The sequence below is a fragment of the Staurois parvus genome, unplaced genomic scaffold (genome assembly GCF_062004578.1).
Source record: "Staurois parvus isolate SC_StPar_1 unplaced genomic scaffold, SC_StPar_1.0 ptg000160l, whole genome shotgun sequence".
Lineage (NCBI taxonomy): Eukaryota > Metazoa > Chordata > Amphibia > Anura > Ranidae > Staurois > Staurois parvus.
This window is the reverse complement of record NW_028317956.1, coordinates 1,405,513-1,432,127: the sequence shown is the minus strand read 5'-3', so window position 1 is coordinate 1,432,127 and position 26,615 is coordinate 1,405,513. Positions and strand designations below refer to the sequence as shown.

General features: G+C 42.2%; 1 protein-coding gene across 4 annotated transcripts in view; it reads left to right on the top strand.

The window, feature by feature from the left end:
* PUSL1 (pseudouridine synthase like 1) overlaps nucleotides 1-26,615 on the top strand; it is a 118,241-nt gene that overhangs the window by 36,245 nt on the left and 55,381 nt on the right. The window contains exon 1 of one of the 4 annotated variants that reach the window (XM_089675958.1): nucleotides 15,812-16,150. The exons of the other annotated variants lie outside the window; for them this stretch is intronic. The gene's annotated coding sequence lies outside the window, so the exon portion shown is untranslated. Of the gene's footprint in view, nucleotides 1-15,811; nucleotides 16,151-26,615 lie in introns of those variants that run through there. 4 annotated transcript variants of the gene reach the window in all.

Sequence of the window (26,615 nt, the reverse complement as noted above, 5' to 3'; positions counted from 1 at the left end):
CTGTATTTGGCTCCATCCATCGTCCCATCAACTCTGACCAGCTTCCCTGTCCTTGTTGAAGAAAAGCATCCCCAACACATGAAGCTGCCACCACCAGGTTTCACGGTGGGGATGGTGTGTTCAGGGTGATGTGCAGTGTTTGTTTTCCGCCACACATCGCATTCTGCTTTTAGGCCAGAAAGTTCCATTTTGGTCTCATCTGACCAGGGCACCTTTTTCTACATGTTTGCTGTGTCTCCCACATGGCTTCTTGCAAACTGGACTTCTTTTGGCTTTCTATCAACAATGTCTTTCTTCTTGCCACTCTTCCATAAAGGCCAGATTTGTGGAGTGCATGACTAACAGTTGTCCTGTGGACAGATTCTCCCACCTGAGCTGTGGGTCTCTGCAGCTTCTGTAGAGTTACCATGGGCCTCTTGGCTGCTTCTCTGATTAATGCTCTCCTTGCCTGGCCTATCAGTTTAGGTGGACAGCCGTGTCTTGGTAGGTTTGTAGTTGTGCCATACTCTTTCCATTTTTGGATGATGGATTAAACAGTGCTCCGTGAGATGTTCAAAGCTTGGGATATTTTTTTATAACCTAACCCTGCTTTAAACTTCTCCACAACTTTATCCCTGACCTGTCTGGTGTGTTCCTTGGCCTTCATGATGCTGTTTGTTCACTAATGTTCTCTAACAAACCTCTGAGGGCTTCACTGAACAGCTGTATTTATACTGAGATTAAATTACTCAGAGATGGACTCTATTTACTAATTAGGTGACTTCTGAAGGCAATTGGTTCCACTAGATTTTAGTTAGGGGTATTAGAGTAAAGGTGGCTGAATACAAATGAATGCAACACTTTTCAGATAGTTATTTGTAAAAAATTTGAAAACTATTTATCATTTTCCTTCCACTTCACAATTATGTGCCACTTTGTGTTCGTCTATCACATAAAATCCCAATAAAATGCATTTACGTGTTTGTTGTCATATGACAAAATGTGGAAAATTTCAAGGGGTATGAATACATTAACATGTATGAAGGGGTACTGTAAAATGACAGAGTGGGGTCAGCGTATAGTGTGCAGAAGTTGCAAACTGTCTGCAGAGTCAACAGCTAAAGACCTCCAAACTTTGTGTAGCCTTCAGATTAGCACAACAACAGTGCATAGAGAGCTTCATGGAATGGGTTTCCATGGCCGAGCAGCTGCATCCAAGCCTTACATCACCAAGTGCAATGCAAAAGCTTCGGATGCAGTGGTGTAAAGTATGGCACCACTGGACTCTAGAGTAGTGGAGATGTGTTCTGTCTGGTAATCTGATGGACGTGTCTGGGTTTGGCGGTTGCCAGGAGAACGGTACTTGCATGATTGCATTGTGCCAAGTGTAAAGTTTGGTGGAGGGGGATTATGGAGTGGAGTTGTTTTTCAGGGGTTGGGCTTGGCCCCTTACCTCCAGTGAAGGGAACTCTTAAGGCATCAGCATAGCAAGACATTTTGGATAATTTTATGCTCCCAACTTTGTGGGAACAGTTTGGGGATGGCCCCTTCCTATTCCAACATGACTGTGCACCAGTGCACAAAGCAAGGTCCATAAAGACATGGATGAGCGAGTTTGGGGTGGAGGAACTTGACTGGCCTACAGAGTCCTGACCTCAACCCCATAGAACACCTTTGGGATGAATTAGAGCGGAGACTGTGAGCCAGGCCTTCTCGTCTAACATCAGTGCCTGACCTCACAAATGTGCTTCTGGAAGAATGGTCAAACATTCCCATAGACACACTCCTATACCTTGTGGACAGCCTTCCCAGAAGAGTTGAAGCTGTTATAGCTGCAAAGGGCGGGCCAACTCAATATTGAATCCTACAGACTAAGACTGGGATGCCATTGAAGTTCATGTGCGTGTAAAGGCAGGCATCCCAATACTTATAGTGTATGTGTATTGGGGTGCAATTACAAATGAATGGCAATGCAATGCAGCACACATATGTAGCACGTTACCATTTATTGCAGTAATGCAGGTTAAAACATGGGTTTTTATTTACCGGTATGTTACCATATGTGCTGTGTTGTAAAAGAGCCCTAAAATACTGATGATAATATATATTCCTTGAAAAGAGGTACTGCTAGAATCCAATTTATAAAATTTGGGGAATATGAGGTCTTCTGCCAGCCCCTGTATGATTTGAGAAAGCTTATTATGTGTTTGATGTGGCCATTGGCTGGACTTTGCCTGCCCATGTAAGGATGGTAACCTTTTAACAATAAAGAACACATGGCTAGCTGAAGACTGTGTTGTGTTTTCTGCATTTTGTGAACTGGATTATTCATCTATTTGTTGGTGCAGTGAGCACTGCTGTTTTCTAATCAGTCATGCTGAGTCCGGTGAAACATCAGTTTTCTCGTTCATTCTTTTTGTGGTGTGCTCACACTTTTTGTTCAACTAAAGTATAACTAATACAACTGCCTGCTTCCACCTTTTGTTTTTTTCCTCCAAAAATCCCAGTATAAAAATACACAGTCTTAGATTTATTTATAGAGTAGGAAGGGGTTTGATCCCCTGTGAGTTTTTTTTTCTGTCTGTTCCATTGGTGAGTACTCCGTTGAATTCTTGTCCTGTAGACACAGAAGGTAGAGGAAACCTCTTAGCTGTCACCTCTACAAGGGTCCTCAAAAACCATGGAGTTAACGGATACCCCAAACACTCACATTCAAAGCTTGCCTCCGCTGTTCTTTATCATAGCTACCAGTGTGCTTTTGTCAACTCTTACCTGAACTTTCAAGTTCTCAGATGGCTGGCGTCATAGCTGGTGTACAGCCCCATGACAATTCCAGATCTAAATAGAAGCTAAGATGGCACCATGTTGGGCTTCCAAAGTACAGGATGGTTTACTTCAGCTTATAACGCTGCATTAAATCAAAAAGCAAAAGTGTATTGTATTTCAACTTACCAGTTCCTAGATGTGGTGGCTGCAATAGTTTCCTTTTTTAGTTTTTTTGCTTTATTTTCACCTGGTGATCCAGCCAGTAAGACTCCATTCACACTTTTGCAACTTGTCATGCGACATATAAAGTCCCATGACGATTCGTAGCCCATGTATTTCAATGGAAGCCATCCAAATCAATGCAACATAACGTTGCAGTTACATTAAAAAGGTACCTGCGCTGCCAGGTGTTAGCTGTTGTAATCCAAGTCCATATAAATTTGCTAGTATATCTACCTCTGCCCTTCTCCTGAATTGACAATGCTGCTGTTCAAAGGTGTCTTCATTGCCCCCCCCCCAGAAACCCACGTACCATGTGCAACCCCCTGCACTGCATTCAAAATGCACTGTAGCGGATGTCAACATAAACTTAATGACACCCCAAATGCAGTGCATTTGCCTGCACCGGATTACATGGCACTGTCCAGGTGCTGTGATCTTGTTTTTAGGTAGTGCATGCACTACTTTTGGTGCGGTCTGGTGCAATTTCAGCCCATTCATCTGAATGGGGTGAAATTGCACTGCACCCGGACCGCATGTGAATTGCACAGCACATCACTGTGAAATTTATGGTGTGAACCAAACTTAAAAAGAAAACTAATGCAGCCACCATATTTAAGGATTGGTATGTTGCAATATATTCAATATTTGTTTTTGGGTTTAATACTGCTTTCAATACACATTCAATCAGGTAATGTGTGCACTCATAAATGATCTCTTGCAATCGTTTTGCTGGTTGAAAGTCTACTTATCTGTCACCACAGGTTCAGCTGAAGGCTTGTAAAACAAAACTTTGATGGCCACCAGCTGTTTTATAGCATAGAACATTCCTACATACATAAAAAAGGACTCCCAAACCCACAATAAGAGACTTACAGTTATATAAATTCTTTCTTTGCAAAATCCTGTCTAAAAATAAAGTGGAAATGCTCACGCAGGCTTTGTCACTGGCATCAAACACCAGTAATGGACAGAATCCAAATCTATGCGTCGTACTTTCATGCGTGTTTTGGGGCCCAGCCAGGAGCTGTTGAGTTGGTAGTTCTTATTAGAACCATGTGAGGACATCAATCGTTATTGAACCTACGGAGCACATTCTATATGACTTAGTCACTCTACACTTTCATCCTTGATGTACTTCATCCTCCACTTCCACTTTGTTGTAGGGTCAGAGGAAGAGCTGGTTTATGATGGGATTTTTATTATTCTTGGCTTATGTTTTGAATAAAGAATTTTTGTATCTCAGATGTGGGGCTTTTCTATCAGCTGTTCTTGTTTTACTTTTACAGAAATATTTATGACAGATATTCTCGTTGTCTATTTTTTCTTAATTGTTAAATTGTTTTAAATTGTTTAACTAGTATCTGCTGAGGAGGGTTGTCAATGGCAATGCTCATACTGATTTCTGTACAGGTTTCCTTTAACTCCCTGGAAAAAATGACAGGCAAAGCCCAGTTGAAATCTCACACCTTTTTTATTTCTTTATAATCCTGTACTCTTGCATGTTATGATTTTTATAAATGGTTCTTTTGTAGGATATTCTTTTCCCCTCTGGTATTGCAGGGCTCTTTTGCTGGCATATCTGAGTAACAGAATTGTTTTGCACAGAATGGGAATGGGCATGTTTGACCAGGGCAGTAATATTCAAGTTAGTGGACCTAATTCTAATGCCAATTGAATTGAATAGTTTTATTAAGATGTTCAGGGGTCTGCTTAAAGTGAATGTAAAGTTAAAATATTTTTTTAAAATAAAATGATACTTTACTGTTCTGTGCAATAGTTTTGCAAAGAGCAGCCCTGATCTGCCTCTTCTTGCTTTGCCAGCCAGCGCTCTCTGCTCCTCCTTGCCACTTCTTATGATGGCACACGTGTGGGCTCGATCCCGAACTGGGCTGTGTATATCTATCGACACTCGGTGTGGCTTGGCCCTTCCCTCTTCTCCCTTCTCACTGGATTTGATTGACAGCAGAGGGAGCCAATGGCTCCTGCTGCTGCCTCCATGTCAAGTGAGGAGAGAGAGAGCAGCGTTGCTCTCCGGCACAGCGCTGGATCGAGATCAGGCTCAGGTAAGTATTTAGTGGGGGGTGGGGGGAGTTGACAATAGAAGGTTTTTTTTACCATAATGGTACAACCACCACTGACTTGGCACTCTGGCATAAACCACTGCATTTCAGGGGGTGTGATGTGTACCCCTGTGTGTGTGGGTGGTGGGAAAGTGAGTAGAAGGTAAGTATATGCTGCTTACAGACTTTTGGGCAAAGTAAAGCCTAGTACACACGGGCTGAATGTCAGGTGGCATTGGCTGGTTCAATAAAGACCAGCTGATATTCGGCCCATGTGAAGGGCAGCCGGTCTGGCTTCTGTTGAAGGGGCATGACCGAAAAAGGTCTGCCGATCGGTTCCCGATCAGGGCTCTCAGCCAATGGCAGGGATCGCTGACCAGAGTGTTCTGGCGGATGGTGGGGTTGCCATCCCCCCTGTCAGAACACAATAACACAGCAGGGGAGATCACTGTGCTAACATCACACAGTTAGTAAAGCGGCTCCTCCTGGGCTGTCAGGTTTTTTTTCATTCAGCCCGCTTGTTTGAATGGAAAAATACTTGTGTGCACTAGGCTTAAAGGTTTTCTTCAAAGTACGACTTTTCTTTTAAAATCCAAACTCTCTATCTGTGGAGGAGCAAAGAAGCCACCCTTGGACAGCAGCATTGTCTGGGCAGGGTAGTGTTAGATGGACTAGTAGATTTTGATAGACTTACAAAAGATAAACATTTTAACTACCGGTAGTTACAAAAACATTTTTCATTTTGTGATAAATGATTTAACTACATTAATGAAAGTTGACCATTGTAAGCACCCCTGCCATTGTTAAATGGTTTGTCTCACCCTTTAACTGCCACTTTTGCTATCCAGCTTGGTCTACTAAAGGATGCTAAAAAATAACAGCAGGATAGACAAAAGTTGGGGGGGGGGGAATACTTTGTTAATATTAGTGACAAACTGCATCATATATGTAGTTATATTTTGCATTTAGTACATTAGTGCATTCATGCTAAGTAATGCAATAAGACTTTCAGGTGTTTAAACCTCTCTGAGATTGTAGTACTCTCCATGACAATGTCTTCCACTGCATTTCAATCCAGTAAGATAAAGGCATCTTTGTTCAGGCATCATCCAGGGTCAGCATCCCTCCTGGACTGAGATGACACAATGATGTAAATCCAGTTGCCTGTGCAGCTCTTAGTTGTGTTTACTAACGTCCAACCCATACTAGCCCCCTGCTGCAGACTCTGACCTTGAGACTTGCTGCAAATTATGATGCTACAATCTGATCATTGGAGAGGAGACTGAGGAAGTGCTTTCTTGTGCCTGCAGCAGACTGATGGCATTGCATTAGCCTAGGCAAAGTCACTGGACTAACCTCAAGGACTGCTTTTTGAGTTAAAAAAAAATGTAATTGAGTTTTTGAAGTATAAACACAATGAGCTTATATGCAGTTTGAATTTTATACAGAAACAAGGTAAGCATGTATGCTGTAGAAGAGTATATACCAGATATAAACTTATATCCATTTACAAAAGAAAAACACAATATAACTGTAACCAACTAGCTGATCGCTAATGCGATGATACCAGAGATAAGTAGGAGATGCGATGATACCAAGGATTAAGATATCAGATAAATGCAAGGGTGGGCCTCGGTGTGAGAGCCATCCACAGCACCATTTTAGAATAGCCAATATAAATAAAGGGTAACAACGTAAGTTTCAATGGCAGTCTAATTAGTGTTGTGGGGTTGGAGGGGACTGACTAAGGGATTTGCAAGGAATGGTGAAACTAAAGAATATGCCAGTTTAGGTAGTAAAAATTCCAGGGTTAGGCAATTTGTATTGGAAGGGGGATAAAAGGGGAAGGGAACTAGAAAGAAAATGAAATTAGAGGTAGTAAAGAAAATGTAGTATAGGGAGAAATGTGAGGCAGATTATCTATGCGTTAATGAGAGAGTAAAGATCTATTGAGGTTGAGATCATGGTTGTACTTTAACCAGAAAGACATTTGGGGGATATATACTAAAACTGGAGTGTGCAAAATCTGGTACAGCTCTGCATAGAAACCTGTCATCTTCCATGTTTTATTGTCAATGCTTAACTGAACAAGCTGAAGTTAGAATCTGATTGGCTACCATACACAGCTGCACCAGATTCTGAGTGCACCAGTTTTAATAAATCCCCCCCCCCTCCCCATTGTTTTTTAGAATTTAGACTGAGATCATTTAGTATAGATGTGAGTTTTTTGTTGTTCCATGGTGGCCATTACCCATTGCCTTGCCTCCATGAAGTTCAGAAAAGAATGTCTCCAGGCCTTGACAATTCTTTGGCAAGTGGCAAGAAGATGAAGGAAACCAGTTTCTGCTCAGACCTAGTGAGATCATAGACATGCCTATGAAGCAGTGCTTCCCATGGATTGCATAGAAAGTGATCTCTATTGAAACTGGAAATATTCTGAATGAGGAAATTTCCAGCGCTTTTTGAAGGTATGGAAATGATTTAACCCCATCTAGAGAAAAAAGTTCATAGTTGAACACCATACAAAAGTTACAGGATTTTGGATGTCGGAGGGAATAACCGATTGTGGAGAATACCCATGAGTGGGAGATTGGGGGAGATGAGTCTACCCACGTACTTCACTGAGTCCCATTGCTTTAGCCAGTGATGTAGGGTAGGCTCTAGTATAGGAGGCCAATGGATTGGAGGAATGGAATCCAGATCAAATATAGAATGGGGTCAAAGTTTATCTTTTTTAGAAAAAAGTCTAGTATTTATTGATTATAAAGTTACTGAAAGGTCAGACAGACTGGCTGATCAGTTAGTCACTCAGGTACTGCCACTCACATACAGATTGTGTCAGTCTTCTTTGCAGCCTACCACCCAGGTCTAAAGGTTTTATGCTGCTATTGGAGCCTGAAAATAGTCGCAAATGGCAGTAAGACATTTAAAATGTATGTTTTACTGCACTCTCAATTAATCTCATTTATTCCACTTTGGACTTCAATTGGGCTTTAAGCAAGAATGTGGAAAATAACTGCAAAGCTTATCCATTTCAAACAATCCTGCAACGGTAGCTCCAAGAGTTCTTTTAGACAGGTTCACTTTAAGCTGCAGGATCTGTATGACACCTTATTACTAGCACATCATCACCAAGTGCTTTGCATTGTTCCTACTACATGCAAGTAGGTCGAAGTCAAAGAAAGAGAAAACATGGAAATAATCAATTTTTAGGGGACTCTGAAATCCTTTCGCTGAGCAAACATTTACTAAGAGCCTCCCTTTGCCCTTGAGACCCACCATACGGCCATGTTGATGAATAGCATTAATATTTTACGAAGACTTCAAGCTGCAGCAAGACCAGTGCTGGCACAGGAAATTTTGGCTTAGTCAGATGTGCGGAGGCTCTGCTCTCAGATCTCTCAGCCAAACCATGGAACGTTTTTCTGTGGAGCTGTTGGAGTAAGAAAGGCAGCACTCCAGAAAATTGGGATATGACCCTCTCTGCTGTGAGATGCTCCTTGTGTGCAGCAGACCAGCGCTTTTCTTCAGGCTTTCTATAAATATTTAAAGCTCTGAGAGGAGACAGGGAGGGCATGGCTGACAAATGTCTGCATCCATTATCAGACCAATTACTTCTTGTTGCTTTGTTTTTCTCACCTTTTGATTATTATTGCTTATTATTATTACAGGTGTTTATATGGCTCTGAAAAGTTATGCAGAGCTTTACATAGTGTACATTCACATCAGTACCTGCCTTCATGGGGATTACAATCTAAGGTCCCTATCTCATGCATACATAAACCTGTACAATTAACCTACCAGTATGTTTGTTTTTTTTGGAGTGTGAAAAGAAAACCCACACAAGTGCAGGAATAGCATATCAACTCAATGTGCAGTTAGTGTCCTAGTCTGGTATTGAACCAGGGACCCTAGTCCTGCAAGGCAGATGTACTATTCATTAAGCTACTGTGCTGCTAAAATCATATAAAACAGCCAACATGTTTTATGGGTGAACTCCCCCTTCATCAGGGCTCAGTGATTTCTGTAGATATTTAAAGTAGAATTCCTGTCTAATGCTAACTAATTTTAAAATGTCCCCTCCCCCTTTCTACTGCTTATGCTGACTAACCTGTGTTAAAATATGTGTATACTTGCCTATTTTCAGCCCACTCTGATCTGGTCACCTGATCCAGCCCTCTGTGACAGTCAGTGGTGGCTGCAGAGGAGAGGAAGGAGCCCAACAACAGCTGGGACATGGAGCCTATGGGTGACATCACAGCTTCCAGATTTCTCAGCCATTGTTTCCTGCTCTCCCTTTTCGCCTGCTGCTACTACTCACTGATACAGGGGATCATGTGACTGGATCATAGTGGGCTGAATGTAAGTTAGTAAACACATTTTCTATTTTTACACAGTATAGTTAGCATAGGTAGCAGAAGGGGGCACGAACATAGTATTAGGCAAGAATTCTACTTGAAATGGGCTCAGGATAACAGGTGCCAGATAAATCCTAAAGGATAAGTTCACCTTTTAGACAAAAATAATAAATACACATTTTTTTGCAGGTAACAAAATGTGCATTTATTATTTTTGTCTACAGGAGCCTGGAAAGCACCAGTAGATCATGGATGCCATGCAGGCCTCCTGCAGACCTGTCAGAATATCTGCTTGCTGTACAGGAAGCAGATATTCTTACAGGAAGCTTCAATGAACTATCACAGTGCTCCACAGTTCTGTGGTAGTTCATTGAAAACTACAAGCCCACAGCCGCTAAGGCTGTTGTGACTTGAAGTTCATTCATGCACGGAAATCTGTGAATGATGCGGCTATGTAGGCGGAGTCAAATTTGACAGATGGTTTTGGGAGACTTATTCCCATATTATCTGGCAGGGGGGGGGGGCACGTGATAAACGGAACAGGAAGGGGCCATCCCCAAACTGTACCCACAAATTTGGGAACATGAAATAGTCCAAAATATCTTGGTTTACTGACGCCTTAAGAGTTCCCTTCGCTGGAACTAAGAGGCCAAGCCCAACCCCTGAAAAACAACCCCACACCATAATCCCCCAACCAAACTTTACATTTGGCACAATGCAGTCAGGCAAGTACTGTTGTCCTGGTAACCACCAAAATCAGACACGTCCATTGGATTGTCAGACAGAAAAGTGATTCGTCACTCCAAAGAACAGGTCTCCACTGCTCTAGAGTCCAGTGGTGGTGTGCTTTACACCACTGCATCCGACGGTTTGCATTGTACTTGGTGATATAAGGCTTGGATGCAGCTGCTCTGCCATGGAAGCCCATTTCATGAAGCTCTCTATGCACTGTTGTGCTAATCTGAAGGCCACACAAAGTTTGGAGGTCTATAGCTATTGACTCTGCAGACAGCAACTTCTGTTCACTCTGTGCTTCAGCATGCGCTGACCTCACTCTGTCATTTTACGAGGCCTACCACTTCATTGCTGAGTTGCTGTTGTTCCCAGTTGCTTCCACTTTGTTATAATACCACTAACAGTTGACTCTGGAATATTTAGAAGCAAGGAAATTTCACGAATGGACTTATTGCACAGGTGGCAACCTATCACGGTATCACGCAGTGAAGCCCTCAGAGGTTTGTTAGAGAACATTAGTGAACAAACAGCATCATGAAGGCCAAGGAACACACCAGGAAGGTCAGGGATAAAGTTGCGGAGAAGTTTAAAGCAGGGTTAGGGTATAAAAAATATCCCAAGCTTGGAACATCTCACGGAGCACTGTTCAATCCATCATCCGAAAATGGAAAGAGTATGGCACAACTGCAAACCTTCCAAGACATGGCCATCCACCTAATCTGACAGCCCAGACAAGGAGAGCATTAATCAGAAGCAGCCAAGAGGCCCATGGTAACTCTGGAGGAGCTGCAGAGATCCACAGCTTAGGTTGGGGAATCTGTCCACAGGACAAATATTAGTCGTGCACTCCACAAATCTAGTCTTTATGGAAGAGTAACCAGAAGAAAGCCATTGTTGAAAGAAAGCCTTAAGAAGTCCCGTTTGCAGTTTGCGAGAAGCCATGTGGGGAACACAGCAAACATGTGAAAGAAGGTGCTCTGGTCAGATGAGACCAAAATGGAACTTTTTGACCTAACACGCTATGTGTGGCAGAAGACTAACACTACACATCACCCTGAACACACCATCCCCACCGTGAAACACGGTGATGGCAGCATCACGTGGTGGGGATGCTTTTCTTCAGCAGGGACAGGGTAACTGGTCAGAGTTGATGGTAAGATGCATGGAGGCAAATACGGTACAATCTTAGAAGAAGACCTGTTAGAGTCTCCAAAAGACTTGAGACTGGGGCAGAGATTCACCTTCCAGCAGGACAATGACCCTAAACATACAGCCAGAGCTACAAAGAAATGGTTTAGATCAAAGCGTATTCATGTGTTAGAATGGCCTAGTCAAAGTCCAGACCTAAATACAATGGAGAATCTGTGGCAAAATTGCTATTCACAGTGGCACAGATTCTTTTTCAAGGGTGTGTGTGTATACACACACACACACACACACACACACACACGTTTCTGTGATGTAAGAAAATGAGACAAAGATACATAATTTCAGAACTTTTTCCACCTTTTAATGTGCCCTAAAAACTGTACAACTCAATTGAAAAACAAACTGAAATCTTTTGGGGGTGGGAGAGTAAACATAAAAAACTAAAATAATGTGGTTGCATAAGTGTGCACACCCTCTTATAACTGGGGATGTAGCTGTGCTCAGAATTAAGCAATCACATTCAAAATCATGTTAAATAGGAGTCAGTACACACCTGCCATCATTTAAGGTGCCTCTAATTAACCCCAAATAAAGTTCAGCTGTTCTAGTAGGTCTTTCCTGACATTTTCTTAGTCGCATCTTACAGCAAAAGCCATGGTTCGCAAAGAGCTTCCAAAGCATCAGAGGGATCTCATTGTTAAAAGGTATCAGTCAGGAGAAGCGTACAAAAGAATATCCAAAGCATTAGACATACCATGGAACACAGTGCAGACAGTCATCATCAAGTGGAGAAAATATGGCTCAACAGTGACATAACCAAGAACTGGATGTCCCTCCAAAATTGATGAAAAGATGAGAATAAACCTGGTCTGGGAGGCTGCCAAGAGGCCTACAGCAACATTAAAGGAGCTGCAGGAATATCTGGCAAGTACTGGCCGTGTGGTATATGTGACAACAATCTCCCATATTCTTCATATGTCTGGGCTATGGGGTAGAGTGGCAAGACTGAAGCCTTTTCTTACGAACAAAAACATCCAAGCCCAAATAAATTTTGCAAAAACACATCTGAAGTCTCCCAAAAGCTTGTGAGAAAATGTGTTATGGTCTGATGATACAAAGGTTGAACTTTTTGGCCATAATTCCAAAAGATATGTTTGGTGCAAAAACAACACTGCACATCACCAAAAGAACACGATACCCACAGTGAAGCATGGTGGTGGCCACATCATGCTTTGGGGTTGTTTTTCTTCAGCTGGAACTGGGGGCTTTGTCAAGCTAGAGAGAATTTTGATTAGTTCCAATACCAGTCAATATTGGCACAAAATCTTCAGGCTTCTGCTAGAAAGCTGAACATGAATGGGAACTTCATCATTCAGCATGACAATGACCCAAAGCATACATCCAAATCAACAAAGGAATAGCTTCACTAGAAGAAGTTTAAAGTGGAGCTCCACCCAAAAGGGGAAGTTACGCTTTAAAGACTGGTCTCCCACTCCCCATTAAGGATTGGCACCTTTGGGGAGCGGGTACCCGAAATTGACAGGTACCCAGTCCCACTTCCGCTGCGATCTCCTAGGCGATTGGAAGCAGAAGTTGTTCTCCCCGCTCTCTCCCCGTAGTCTTCTGGGACACGTGACAGGCCCCAGAAGACTACGGGTCCATTCAGAAAGTGCAGCGCTACTCGCGCATGCACAGTGGGCACCCGGCTGTGCAGCCGCAAGCTGTTACAGCCGGGTGCCCACACTGAAGATGCCGGTGCCTGGAACAACAGACGGCTGGTGAAACGGGCTGTGGGGAGGACACTGCGGGATCGTGGGACAAATGAGTGGCTGTTTTTTAAAAGTCAGCAGCTACAGTTTTTTTAGTTGCTGATTTTTATATTTTTACAGTGTGAGTCAAACACTGCTTTAAAGTTTTGAAATGGCCCATCCAGAGCCCAGACCTGAATCCGATCGAAAATCTGTGGGGTGATCTGAAGAGGGCTGTGCAAAGGAGATGCCCTTGCAATCTGACAGATTGGAGTGTTTTTGCAAGGAAGAGTGGGCAAATATTGCCAAGTCAAGGTGTGCCATGCTGATAGACTCATACCCAAAAAGACTGAGTGCTGGGATAAAATCAAAAGGTGCTTCAACAGAGTACTAGTTTAAAGGTGTGCACATTTATGCAACCATATTTTAGTTTTTTATTTTTACTTCCCTCCACCTAAAAGATTTAAGTTTGTTGCTGAGCTGAGTTGTACAGTTTATAGGTTACATTAAGGTGGAGAAAGTTTTGAATTTATTTATCCTTGACTCATTTTTTTACATCACACTATCCTGACATTTTAACAGGGGTGTGTAACACTTTTTATATCGTGTGTGTGTGTATTTATAGTATACACATAAAAATATTTTATTTTACTACTTTCTAGACCCCTCTCCTTTGCTAAGCGTATAATTAAAAGCATAAACGTTTTTGGTTTTCGATAGAAAAGGATTAGAACACGTCAGGTTTTTATTGTGGTCTGTGTCTCTTTAGGGATGTTAACCCACTATTTGTTCCTGTGAATGTTATCACCAAGAATGAAGGTCAAAGGAAATCGCAAATTTTTGTTGTCTCCAAATCAGCGATAGAGGTAAAATGTTTCAATGTAGACAATGAATCTGGTGAAAATCAGATATTTCTGTTTACATCCTGCTGTGATTATGGGATAGGAAGTGAAAGGAAATCTCCCCAATGGGGCACAGATGGCAAAAAAATTGACAAGGGTTATAACCCTATACAACTCGATCCAAAATGTAATAAAAAGAAAAAAAAAAGAAAGAAATGTTTTTGCTTTCATTCTACATTAAAGCCACAATCCATCCAAACATCAAAGGTTCAGTCCATACTTAGTACAAAAATTAGTGGTGCATCAAAATGAAAATTCTGGACCGAAACCGACACTGAAAATTCAGGATGCACGTGGCCGAAAACTGAAATAGACGGTTTTTAAAAAAAATAAAAATGTATATATATATATGTTATATATAACTGTATCATATTTGACTTTTTAATTAATATTATGAATTTAAATTAAAATGAATGTAAAAATACAATCCAGTAATGTAACATAGCCTTACATACTGAAAGTAACACACAAAAATTGGACAGAAAATTAAATGTATATAGAATTATTTGGCCATTATTGGCCCCCCCTTTTTTTTTCTATATGCAAAATGTTGATACCCCTATTTTTGGCCGATATATTAATGCCTCGCTACAAAGGAGGATTAAACCTCTGTCGTATTTTAGATGCTACATTACCGCTCTCAGAGATTTCACCTCATTTCCTGTTTTGACACCTGGACAGGAAATATGGGGACATTTCCCCAATCGGGAGACAGACAACAATCATAATGTTCCAAGAAGGGATCAGGGAGGTGTTGGGACTTTAAAAAAAAAAATAAAAAAAATTTCAGAATACAAATGAACATAATTATTTGATTAGCTGGCTTGCTCTAGTAAGGCAGCTCATATTAAATAAGGCTCCCATTCAGTTGGTATCAAGAAGTGACTCAAAGGATGGACAAACACCAGGAAGACTGGACCAATGGCAAAATAATTCAGAAGTGCTTTAACTAGTTTCTGACCACAGATAGCCGAATGACGGCTGCACTGCGGCTGGCCAGTTCTGGGAGGGTGTCATATGACGTCCTTCCAGAACGCGCTCTCTTGCGCGCCCTTTCAGACACAGCTGATCACGTGATGTGGTAAAAGGACAATCACAGCCGCCTTTTACCACGTGATCAGCCGTTTCCAATGACACGGTGATCACTGGGAAATGCAAAGTTCTTGGCTGCACTTTCCTCACGCTGTCAGAGCATAAGGACAGGACTGCCAAGAACTGGCAGTTGTTAGAGCAGGGATCGGCACCGATCATCAGGGCAATGATGATCGGTGACCAGCTCCGCCCACCTGTGCCCAGCAGTGCTGCCCACCTGTGCCCAGCAGTGCCGCCAGTCAGTGCCCAGCAGTGCCGCCAGTCAGTGCCCAGCAGTGCCGCCTATTAGTGCTGTAACATAGATGTGGGATTCAAGTGATTAGATTGAGATGTGATCTGTAGCAATATGTAATTGTAAATTTAGTTTCATTCCTTGTTATTAAAGATGTATTCAGTCATATATTCAGTCATAGGTATTCAGAGACATATGCTCACCCATTAGCATCTGAAAAGACAGAGCAGCTTCCAGGCTGGAAGTGACACCTGGGTGTCAATAAGATTTGTCTATATATATATATATATATATATATATATATATATATATAATCAGACTTTGCCACCTTCCTGAAGTTTAAAAGAAGAACGCAGATGTTTCGGCTTCATGACACCAGGGGGGCTCCGATGTGTCTGGGAGCTTTAAAGTATATCAGCAGATCAAAGGAATAGATTTCATCTCTCATAAAAGCTAAAATATTAGTTGCAGAGAGATGAAAATACTTCCTTCTGATTGGGCACTCTGTGGGCTTCATCTGCATGTAAAAACTGTATTTGTGTCCTAGGTAGAATGGCAGAAAAATGCCGGAAATGGTTATGTGGCGCCGGATTTCGACAGCGGAACAGTGATTGGTACTGTCGCGATCGGACTGATGCGATGGTGTCGGAAATTCAATCCCTGACTTGGTGATTCCAACCGTTCTGGCTCCAATCAACTTTGGGCATTTCAGGACCCAGAGTGTCCTGTGGGCTGGTACAGGAACACCCCCAGAGTCAATTGGCCAAGGACTAATGTCCAGCCTACGTCCATATTCCCATAAATTGAGGACCCGGGATATGGACGTCGTTATTCGTACGGAACCCAATCTATTGACTGACAGATCGTGGACTTTCTCTGACTTGCTCCAGTCGCTGGATATATCTTGGTAAAAGTTTTATTTCTGTTTTTTATTCCCTTTTATAGTGAATAGTCAACTTTTTATACTTTGTACATATTTTGGGCACTGCCCACTTTAGGATATTAAATCATAAAATTAATAAGTGACTTCTGGGTACTTAAGTTCGGGCTCATATCTCCGGAGAGATTAGATTGTATTGTATTGCAGTGCCTTTATATGCTCGGTCAAGTTCATTGCCAATCTGTATGCAATTGCACTGCGTGTTGGCAGATTGCGTGCAGATTGTAAGGGTGACAGGTCTGCCAGACGGAGATCTGTGTGTGTGTGGTGTCCCAGCAGACCGTTCTGCAGATAAACTGTTGGGTGGTGGCAGGCTACCGTTTGTGGTGTGTCTGGTGTGGGGGTGGTGGCAGAGTGATTGCCACCGGGGTTCTGGCTTGGAGGATAGCTGGAGGAGTCCTAGAAGAGTATGTGATTGCTAGGCTGCTCTTCAACCCTAATTAGCGCACCAGATTGTATGTAAGATCGTATCTGCCAGTGTATTTGGTCAGCCAGCTGGATCGGCATGGAGTCTCCCTCCAGTGGTGGCCAAGAGGTAGTGCGGGCTGTGAAAGTTATATCACTGCCGGTTTTATATATTAGAAGTTAAGTCCCCCTCATTCCCTCTTACCCCAAGTCACGGCTGCACGTGTGCGCCTCGGTTAACTAGTCGCTGTGGGCGTGGCGTGTGAGGTGGACCATGACAAGTGCTGACTATCAGTACCCATCATCAGTGCCACCTCATTAGTGCTGCCTATCAGTGCAGCCTCATCAACGCACATCAGTGAAGGAGAAAAATTATCTGTTTGCTAAATTTTATAATAGAAATAAAGAAAAAATTTTTTTTTTCAAATTGTTTGCTCTTTTTTTGTTTATACCGCAAAAAGTAAAACACCCAGCAGCGAGTAAATACCACCAAAAGAAAGCTCTATTTGTGAGAATAAAATTATAAAAATTTCATATGGGTATAATGTTGCATGACTGCGCAATTGCCATTTAAATTGCGACAGTGCTGAAAACTGAAAATTGGCCTGGTAAGGAAGGGGGTAGAAGTGCCCGGTAGGCAAGTGGTTAAAAGAGAAGTTTGCAGTAATTAAAAAAAAACAAGCATCTATACTCCCCTCAGTCATCAGACCGATGCTGCAGCTGTCCCACGTCTGTCCTAAGGTCAAAAACTAAGCGTTCACATGACCACTAATCACTCAATTCTCTGTCTTCTCAGAGTGGGAGTCAGCTGTCAATCAGGAAGCTGAGTGGATCCTGACAGAATGATCAGGCCCCTTCCAGAGCCTAGTGCGGCTCTGTGGCGTCAGCTGATTCTGGGTCACAGGAGAGCAAATGTAAGTGCACTCTTGTGACCTAGAAGATAAATATGGCCAAAGAGCTTTGGCCATACTTCTCTATACTTCTCTTTTAATTGTTCAAAAATGACCATTTAAAACAGCCAACACATAGCAGGGCAAACATCTTTACCCTTCATCAGGGCTCACCAAGATTTGTAGAAGTTCACATTTATTCAGGACAGTTAAATCCTGAGCTTACTGTTTCAAAGGGAATTGGGGGGGGGGTAGGGGGGGGTTATGCAAGCAGAATGGCTGTAGCAAACCCATTCCTGATTCTAATCATTCGCCTTCCCTACTTTACGAAAAAAATAAGAAAATTTTCTTTGCTTTCTATAACCCGGCTGGGGAGATTTCTGTGTGACCCATCAAGCCTTTAAAATGTTGTGCTGAATACTTAATATATGTAATGCTGAGTTCTTTTTTTTTTATTTATTTTGGAGAATGGTTAGAATCTCTGATAGTGTTTTTTGTTTTTTTTTTTATTGATGTGTGTTCCTTCTGGGGATATTTAATCTCAGTTTTTGTCCTTGCGCCTCTTGCAAAGAGGACAAAAGTGAGAGGAAATGTAAAATATTTAAAGTTGTTACTAGAACGTGGACAGAGTGGATATCGTCAAATGGGGTTAAAATGTCCTGTGACAGCTATCCACAGTGAAATTTCTTCTCACTTCTTGTATGTTTGGAAGGGGAAATAAGGTGAAATTACTCCAGTGGGGGCACAGATGGCAAAAATATTGAACACTGTCCAAAATTAGAAAAAAAATTGCTTATAGTTTCATTATAAAAGTAAATTGAGAGGAGGGGTCCCTGTGAGATCGAGGTATTTACAGTGCTTCCTAGAATAGCATTAGCAATTTAACATAGGAGTTTTACACCTGTAGCTGGCAGATTCTCAAATCCCACTGCATTTTTTGTATATACTGTATATGTATAGATGTCTGGGGTTGGCCATAAATTCAATCTATCCAAATACTCAGTAACATTTATTTGGCAAAGCAATGAGACCTTTTTAGTTCTAGTGACTACCATTTGATTTTCTGCTCGGACTAATCTTTCCATTTGTATGATAGAGATTCTTTATCCATGGACTATAAATCAATTCCTGAAAGACATGTTTCTTCCATCATAGCAATCATATAATTCATATTGTGCCATGCACAGTCCACCTAAGGGGTGGGCTATACGTGTCTTATTTTCCCTCCAGTAAAACTCAATATCCTATCCCTATTCTTCGTGTGTTCTGCCCACTTTCCACATTTTACAGTGATAGCCACATTTCGTTCTCATTTACCATGACTCTTGGACTGTGAGAATCACAGAAGCGTGACATGAGGTGTGGTGGACCCCAAGCATGTTGTCAGGTTCCCCCCCTCACGCTCCTGTGACTCCTTATTCTTTCCACATGTGCTGCATTCAGCACTGTCAGCCAAGCGCACGCAGGGAGAAGGCCAGAGTGAGGCGAATGTGGGAACATGACGATTCCAAAGGCTGCGGCCTGCTGCCAAGCCCGTTCTGTGTGTGTGTAATCAGAGCAAGGGATGAACGCCCAGAGACATACAAAATGTTCTGTTAACCACCTCACTGCCAGCTGAAATAAAGATGCCCATACAAGGTCATGCCTGATATGGATTATAAGTATTGGAAATATATCTGGATTGTACCTTTTAAACAACTGATCTCTGCCTGAGATAGACGTGTCCTGTTTAAAGTCCTTCATAGAGCATACTTCAATCCCCATAGGCTACACAGGTTAAATCCTGATCTGTCCCCCACCTGCTGGAGATGTGGCCATATGGACCTGTTCTCTTTTCTCTTGGTTCTGGACAAAGGTGGTAGACACAATCAAGACAGTTCCTCAGGCCCACCTCACCCTGGAGCCAAAATTAGGTCTACTGGGAGTGGTAGAGGACATGGCTCCCACTGTAGCTGAAAGAACGCTCTTGAGCCTGGTACTTTTCTATGCTAGGAAATCGATCACTATGCATTGGTAGAAAGCATCCCCTCCTTCTCTTGTCTTTTGGAAATGTTTGGTTAAGTCAGGTCTCTCTCTATACCGGGATACCTGTGAAAACGGGGGCAGAAAGAAAAGGGTTAATATATGTGCAAAATAGATGGCAGGTCCATCCACTGCTGTTGACCCAGTCTCCCAATCTATGTTTTGATAGCCTATTTTCAAGCTTGCTAAGGCCCTCATATCTCTACAACGCCTTAGGTGTCCCAAATATGAGGAGATGCTTCACCTCATAAATACTGGCATTGTAGACTCGTGCATGAACTATCACGTTCGGTTCTGTTACTTGTATTGGATATGTGAATGCTACCAGTGACCCCTTGTTGAAATTTCCTTTTTGGGATTAAAGAACATATTATGCTTCTGAATTATTTGAAGAACACCAAGTTAAAGCACAAAAAAATCAAGTATTTTAAATGCTTACTTGAAGCATTTTTCCTTACCTTTAAACCTGCTAGGAAAAAAAAAAATTACTGTACCATATTGGATGAATGAGAGTGCCACTATAATATCTTTTACTTTCACTACTGTTATTATTGACATTACTTTAAGGCCCCTTACACACAGGCGGACCGATTGGGTCCACCTGTCAGTTTGTTAGGTGGACCCTATCAGACCCTCTATTGCCTGCTATGGAGCAGAAGATGTCAACTGGAGCGGATACGGACCTGTCATTTGCTTGATCAGCAGACAGATTCCCCACTGAGCAGGCGGATCCGCTGCTGGAGTCTGCTCTGTGTGAAAGGGGCCTAATAAATGTTATTTTTATTTTCACTTCCTTATATTCTCATTTTCCAGTCTTGATGAAGGGGGAGTTATGAGCCTCTAAAATACATAAGGTTTATACCTTTGTTTAATAAAAACCCTTACTGAAATTTTGCACCTGTTGTGGCACCCTCGTTATTCCAATACTCTACAGACATTTCCAGGAACTCATTGGGAAACCCTTGTCAACGAAGAGCAGCCTCTAAAAATTTGATAAATCAGACTAAGGCTGGCCATACATGATACAATTTTCTTGAGATTTTTGGTTTAGATTTGCTAAAAACCATATACAGCTAAAACTCGAAAAATTAGAATATTGTGAAAAAGTTAATTTATTTCAGTAATGCAACTTAAAAGGTGAAACTAATATATGAGATAGACTCATTACATGCAAAGCAAGATAGTTCAAGCCATGATTTGTTATAATTGTGATGATTATGGCTCACAGCTCATGAAAACCCCAAATCCACAATCTCAGAAAATTAGAGTATTGTGAAAAGGTGCAATATTCTAGGCTCAAAGTGTCCCACTCTAATCAGCTAATTAAGCCATAACACCTGCAAAGGGTTCCTGAGCCTTTAAATGGTCTCTCAGTCTGGTTCAGTAGGAATCACAATCATGGGAAAGACTGCTGACCTGACAGTTGTGCAGAAAACCATCATTGACACCCTTCATAAGGAGGGAAAGCCTCAAAAGGTAATTGCAAAAGAAGGTGGATGTTCCCAAAGTGCTGTATCAAAGCACATTAATAGAAAGTTATGTGGAAGGGAAAAGTGTGGAAGAAAAAGGTGTACAAGCAGCAGGGATGACTGCAGCCTGGAGAGGATTGTCAGGGAAAGGCCATTCAAAAGTGTTGGGGACTTTCACAAGGAGTGGACTGAGGCTGGAGTCAGTGCATCAATAGCCACCACACACAGACGGATCCTGGACATGGGCTTCAAATGTCGTATTCCTCTTGTCAAGCCGCTCCTGAACAACAAACAACATCAGAAGCGTTTTACCTGGGCTAAAGAAAAACAGACCTGGTCTGTTGCTCAGTGGTCCAAAGTCCTCTTTTCTGATGAGAGCAACTTTTGCATCTCCTTTGGAAACCAAGGACCCAGAGTATGGAGGAAGAATGGAGAGGCACATACTGCAAGATGCTTGAAGTCCAGTGTGAAGTTTCCACAGTCTGTGTTGATTTGGGGAGCCATGTCATCTGCTGTTATTGGTCCACTGTGCTTCATTAAGTCCAGGGTCAACGCAGCCGTCTACCAGGAGATTTTGGAGCACTTTATGCTTCCTTCCGCAGATGAGCTTTATGGGGATGCTGATTTCATTTTCCAGCAGGACTTGGCACCTGCCCACACTGCCAAAAGCACCAAAACCTGGTTCAATGACCGTGGGATTACTGTGCTTGATTGGCCAGCAAACTTGCCTTACCTGAACCCCATAGAGAATCTATGGGGCATTGCCAAGAGAAAGATGAGAGACATGAGATTGGACAGAAAATTGTATAGCGTATGGCCAATCTTACTGTGCTCATTCACTGAAGGGGTCCAGTGCTCCCAATCACAGCCCCCACCCCTTGCATGGCATAGCCCTCTGCTCTTCTTGGAATGTCTAATTACTCTCAGTGCTAGTCTAACTCCTCCACACCTTTCCTATATAACCTTTTATGTAGCTGCCAGAGCAGTTGTAAGTCTGCTGTTGCTGCTGACATCATATCCAAGATGGCAGGGTAACAGGGTCTCTTTAAAACAAAACTTTGGTTGCAGGGATTCTCGCCTTGCCAAATCTTTCACTCTCTCTAGATTTCATCCACCCATAACTGATCTGGTGTACTCTACGTGTCACACGTGGCAGTGGTTGCTGAATAGTCATGCTAATTTTTCATACCATTTGGGGTTAAAAGAGCAAAGCAAACATTCGGTGTACAACCTAAACAGACCTGGGTAACCAGAACAAGAAAATCAATATCTCTTTCCTCCGTCTGTTGTTATGCTTTACATGTGGTTTCCATTTACGAGGAAAAGCGTATTGCTTCGCGTCAGTATGGAAAGGAGATATTCCCTGGGAAATTTCATGTATCCTGGCTTTAGGAGTGTCATTTGTACAGCTGCCATCGTACACCCAGCAGTTCCCGTTTACCTCAATATATGCCACTCAGTCATGTCACTCAGGACAATTAAAGGAGAATTCTGGTCATTGTACAAATTAAATGCAAACTTAATATTCCGAATCTGCATTTATGTACTTATTCAGTAAAACCATGCAAGGAACAAAGTGCTAAGCTATATGTAAATTAACTTCTTTTATTGCTTCCTTTTGGTCTGATAAATACACTATTAAAATTGTTTGATTATATCTATGTTCTAATTGAAAAAACACTTGTCGATCCTGCCAGAACCTTTTTGAGGTGATAACTTTGTGTGCTAGTTGTTTTTAGTTAGCATTGTTCCCAGTTCTGTCTGTGCAACTGATAAATGAGAAGGGGCGGCGACCTGTAGTCTTAACACATTTCCTCTCCTAGGGTGACAACTCTGCCCCTCTATAGATATAGTAGAGTGAGTGAGCATTGTTATCTTAGGGCAGGAAGCATACTACTGGAAGGATGACCAGCTGAAAACAAAAGAAACCATCGGCTGATACTCACCGTTCCGTAGAAGCTCATTTTTCATTCCGATAGCCCAGTTCTATTGCATATCTGGGTATCAATCTTACACTGGCCTTTATATTCCGCTAACTGTCCCCCACTTAATAAATCGCTGACCTGTTTACTTGACTTGTGGGATAAGTCTGCAATATCTTGGATGGGGCATAATAATGCACTTAAAATGACCTTTGTCCTAAAACTACTATACCTCTTCCGAGCCTTACCTGGTTCCTCCCCATATATTGCGTTTGTTGCAGCGCCTTGTCCTTAAATTTATCTGGGGTTCGATTAGGCCACGTCTTAATAAAACTGTGCTGAACTTAACCCACTATTCTAAAGCTGCACAAATTGCACCCTTAGTACAAATGTTTGCAGGAGCTGAGACACCCATCTGGACTTTGAACACAGACCTGTTCCTCTCTCATCTCTACTTTGGTTGCCCCCCAGTTCTGTCCAACGTCTTTAAATCCAATCCTAGCGCACACTAACGGTCTGGGATTCAGTAAAGTACTCCACAGGCCTTATCTCTCCCTATCTACCTCTTCTAGATATCTTTAAATGCCCCTTGTTTCTTCCTGGGCTAGATAGTCCTCATAGCATCCCCTAGTGGCGATCCAACGGTTTGACAACGGTTTTCGTTTTTTCTGACCGCTCAAGGTATCCATACCTTTCAGCAGTTAACCCTTTGAGGATCGTAAGGTTTTGGAACGCCAAAAGAATAAATTTTTTTGTTTTTAAAGTTCGTACACTTCAGTTGCTGTAACTAAGCCATTTCATGAAATAATTGGCAAAAAGCTAGATCCATTTGTTGTTTGTTGATAAGAACTAATATTTTGACTCAAACCAAAAAAAAAAAAAAAAAAGAGTTTTAAGTTCTTAATCAGATGATACACGCAATTACAAACATGGGACAAAAACGTCCCTTGATCCTCAAAGGGTTAAAGCAAACCCATAATATTCCTGACTGAACAATATCATATTATCCAAATTAGTCCATCTGCAATTATGACCATTCTAAACCCTGAACAGCGTTTGAACACAGTCGTCGTACCTGTCCGACCACTCATGTTTAATATTACTATACACTTCCCTTCTGAATGGTGTTAACATGACTTTGTGGCCACACAGGCTCCTGTTGATTGGACGAAAATGTGAGAGACTCTTGTTTTTTTGTTTTCTTTTCATTCTTCACGAAATATAATAGCACTAGAGAATTTGTTCAAAGGCATGTCCAAATGGTACTACACCCCAGCGATATTCCCAAAATACCTTCCTATCTACTTTGAGCATTGCTTTCAGAGCTGTGCAGAGATAAGCGATATGAAACATATTTGGTGGATGTGCCCTAAAGTCAAGCGCCTATGGATTCGTGTCTATGCCATGGTCAATATGGTACTGTAAATGAACATGCGTAAGGACCCGCGGGAAGCTCTATTACACAAGCAAATACCAGATATAATGAAAAAACAGTGTGTATTAGTGACCCACATTTTTATGGCCATATAGCAGACCATTGCAAAGGCATGGAAGATGCCCTTCTGATTGATAAGGTGAAACGGCAGGCACACGGTACGCTTGTGAATGAGAAATTAACGGCAATCCTCATGGAAACAATACACAATACATTTTTACGTATTTGGCAGCACTGTCTTGATCAGTTTTGTTGAGGATTTTAAAACACAAAGGAAAAATCGCCAAAATCCGCACATTCCTAACCCCAGAAACCACTAAACAGCTCATCCACTCCCTCATCATATCACGACTCGACTACTGCAACTCCCTCCTCACTGGCCTGCCTCGCCGCTGGCTGTCCCCACTTCAGTCGATCCTGAATACGGCTGCCAGACTCATTCACCTTTCCAACCGCTCTGTCTCCGCCACCCCCCTCTGCCAATCCCTCCACTGGCTTCCGATTGCGCAACGGATCAAATTCAAAATCCTAACGCTGACGTACAAAGCTGTCCACCACACTGCCCCGAACTACATCACTGACCTAATATCCAAGTACCGCCCAGCACGCACACTCCGCTCCTCACAAGACCTCCTTCTCTCTAGTTCCCTGGTCTCCTCCTCCCATGCTGCCTTCAGGACTTCTCCAGGGTGTCTCCCATCCTCTGGAACTCCCTGCCCCAACCCATCAGATTATCACCTACCCTCCTCTCCTTTAGGCGCACCCTGAAAACCTATCTCTTCAGGGAAGCCTACCCCACCCCCTGTTAACTTGCCGACCTCCTCCACTCTTCCTACCATTCCATGCCCCACAGCTATCTCCTCCTGTGCCACCATCCCCTCCCTCCTAGATTGTAAGCTCGAAAGAGCAGGGCCCTCGATCCCCTCATGTTTTGCATTGTATTGGTATTGTTCTGTCACATGTTCTGTCCCCCTTTGCAATGTACAGCGCTGAGCAAACTATTGGCGCTTTATAAATACTGTATAATAATAATAATAATAATAATAAAGGATATTTTTTTCTTAACCTCCCTAGCGGTCTGATTATGTCAATATTTTTTAATGTCAAAGCGGTGCATTGTTTTGCATGGAAATTTGTTGTTTTATATTGTAGGCCTGCAATTCTTAGAAATAACTCACTTAAATCTGTCGAAACAAGAGTCTAGTAAACATCTCAGGCATGATAAAGTTTGAAACACGAAATCATAAATTATAATACAATAAATAATTTATAAAAATAATAATAAAATAAATTTAATTCAATAATGTAATCAAACCAAAAACACTGAAATTTCTGCTTCTTGGAAACTTCTGATGCAGAGTAGCCAATTGTTGCTCTTGGTACTGGTTTGTCTCAGTAACTATTTTTTCAATAACCTCATCTGTCAGAAATAATTATTAGTATTCCAAGGGGTTGTTGTGTTCAATGTCTACTTTCATACCAGATGCTTCAGTAAATGGGAATCTAGGGTTACTGCCTGATCTATATACCACAGTCAACAAAGCACCAAGTTCACACATCACTGAGCTCAGTCACAGAATCGTCGATGTCGTCACTTTCAGTGTCTGATGACGAATTTCCCCACGAATCATTATCGCTCAATTCTGCAAGTGATGCTAATTCACTATCACTTTTCTAGCTGGTCTAAAACCACTTTTCACCTAAAGGGACGCTTTTTGGATGCCATTGATGTTCTCAAGTTTCCAGGCAGAAAGAACAGTAAAAGTGCAGGCAGGGCACAGGACAAAGCACTCGGGACAAAACTGAGGTGAAATGGTTTGATACAGTAATGTAATCCTAACAGATTACATTGTATTGTGCGTATGTCATGTTTTGTTTACTTTTTTGAATCTCCCGCCGGTTCCACCCCCTGCGTCGCGGCGCTCGCAGGGAAGGGAACCCGGAAGACGGATGCCGGCATTGGCCAGAGGACACAGTGGGAGGACATTGGGGGATCGCAGGGACAAGGTAAGTTGCACTACAGTGTAATCCTGAGTGTGGCTCGGGGTTGCCGCTTTTGGTACTGAAAATTAACCCCGAGGTTAAAATAGGTTAAAATAAAAAAGGGAAGTTAAAATAAAAAAGATGCTATACTACCACGATATTGCACAATCGCTTACCTCCTCTTTGGCATTCTCCCCTTCTGCATTCCTCCTTAGGAAATCGACTAAGGGGGGCACCTGTGTGAGTGCGCTGCCAATCTGGGCTGTGTATATCCATAGACAAACACAGCCCTGGGCAAGCCCCATC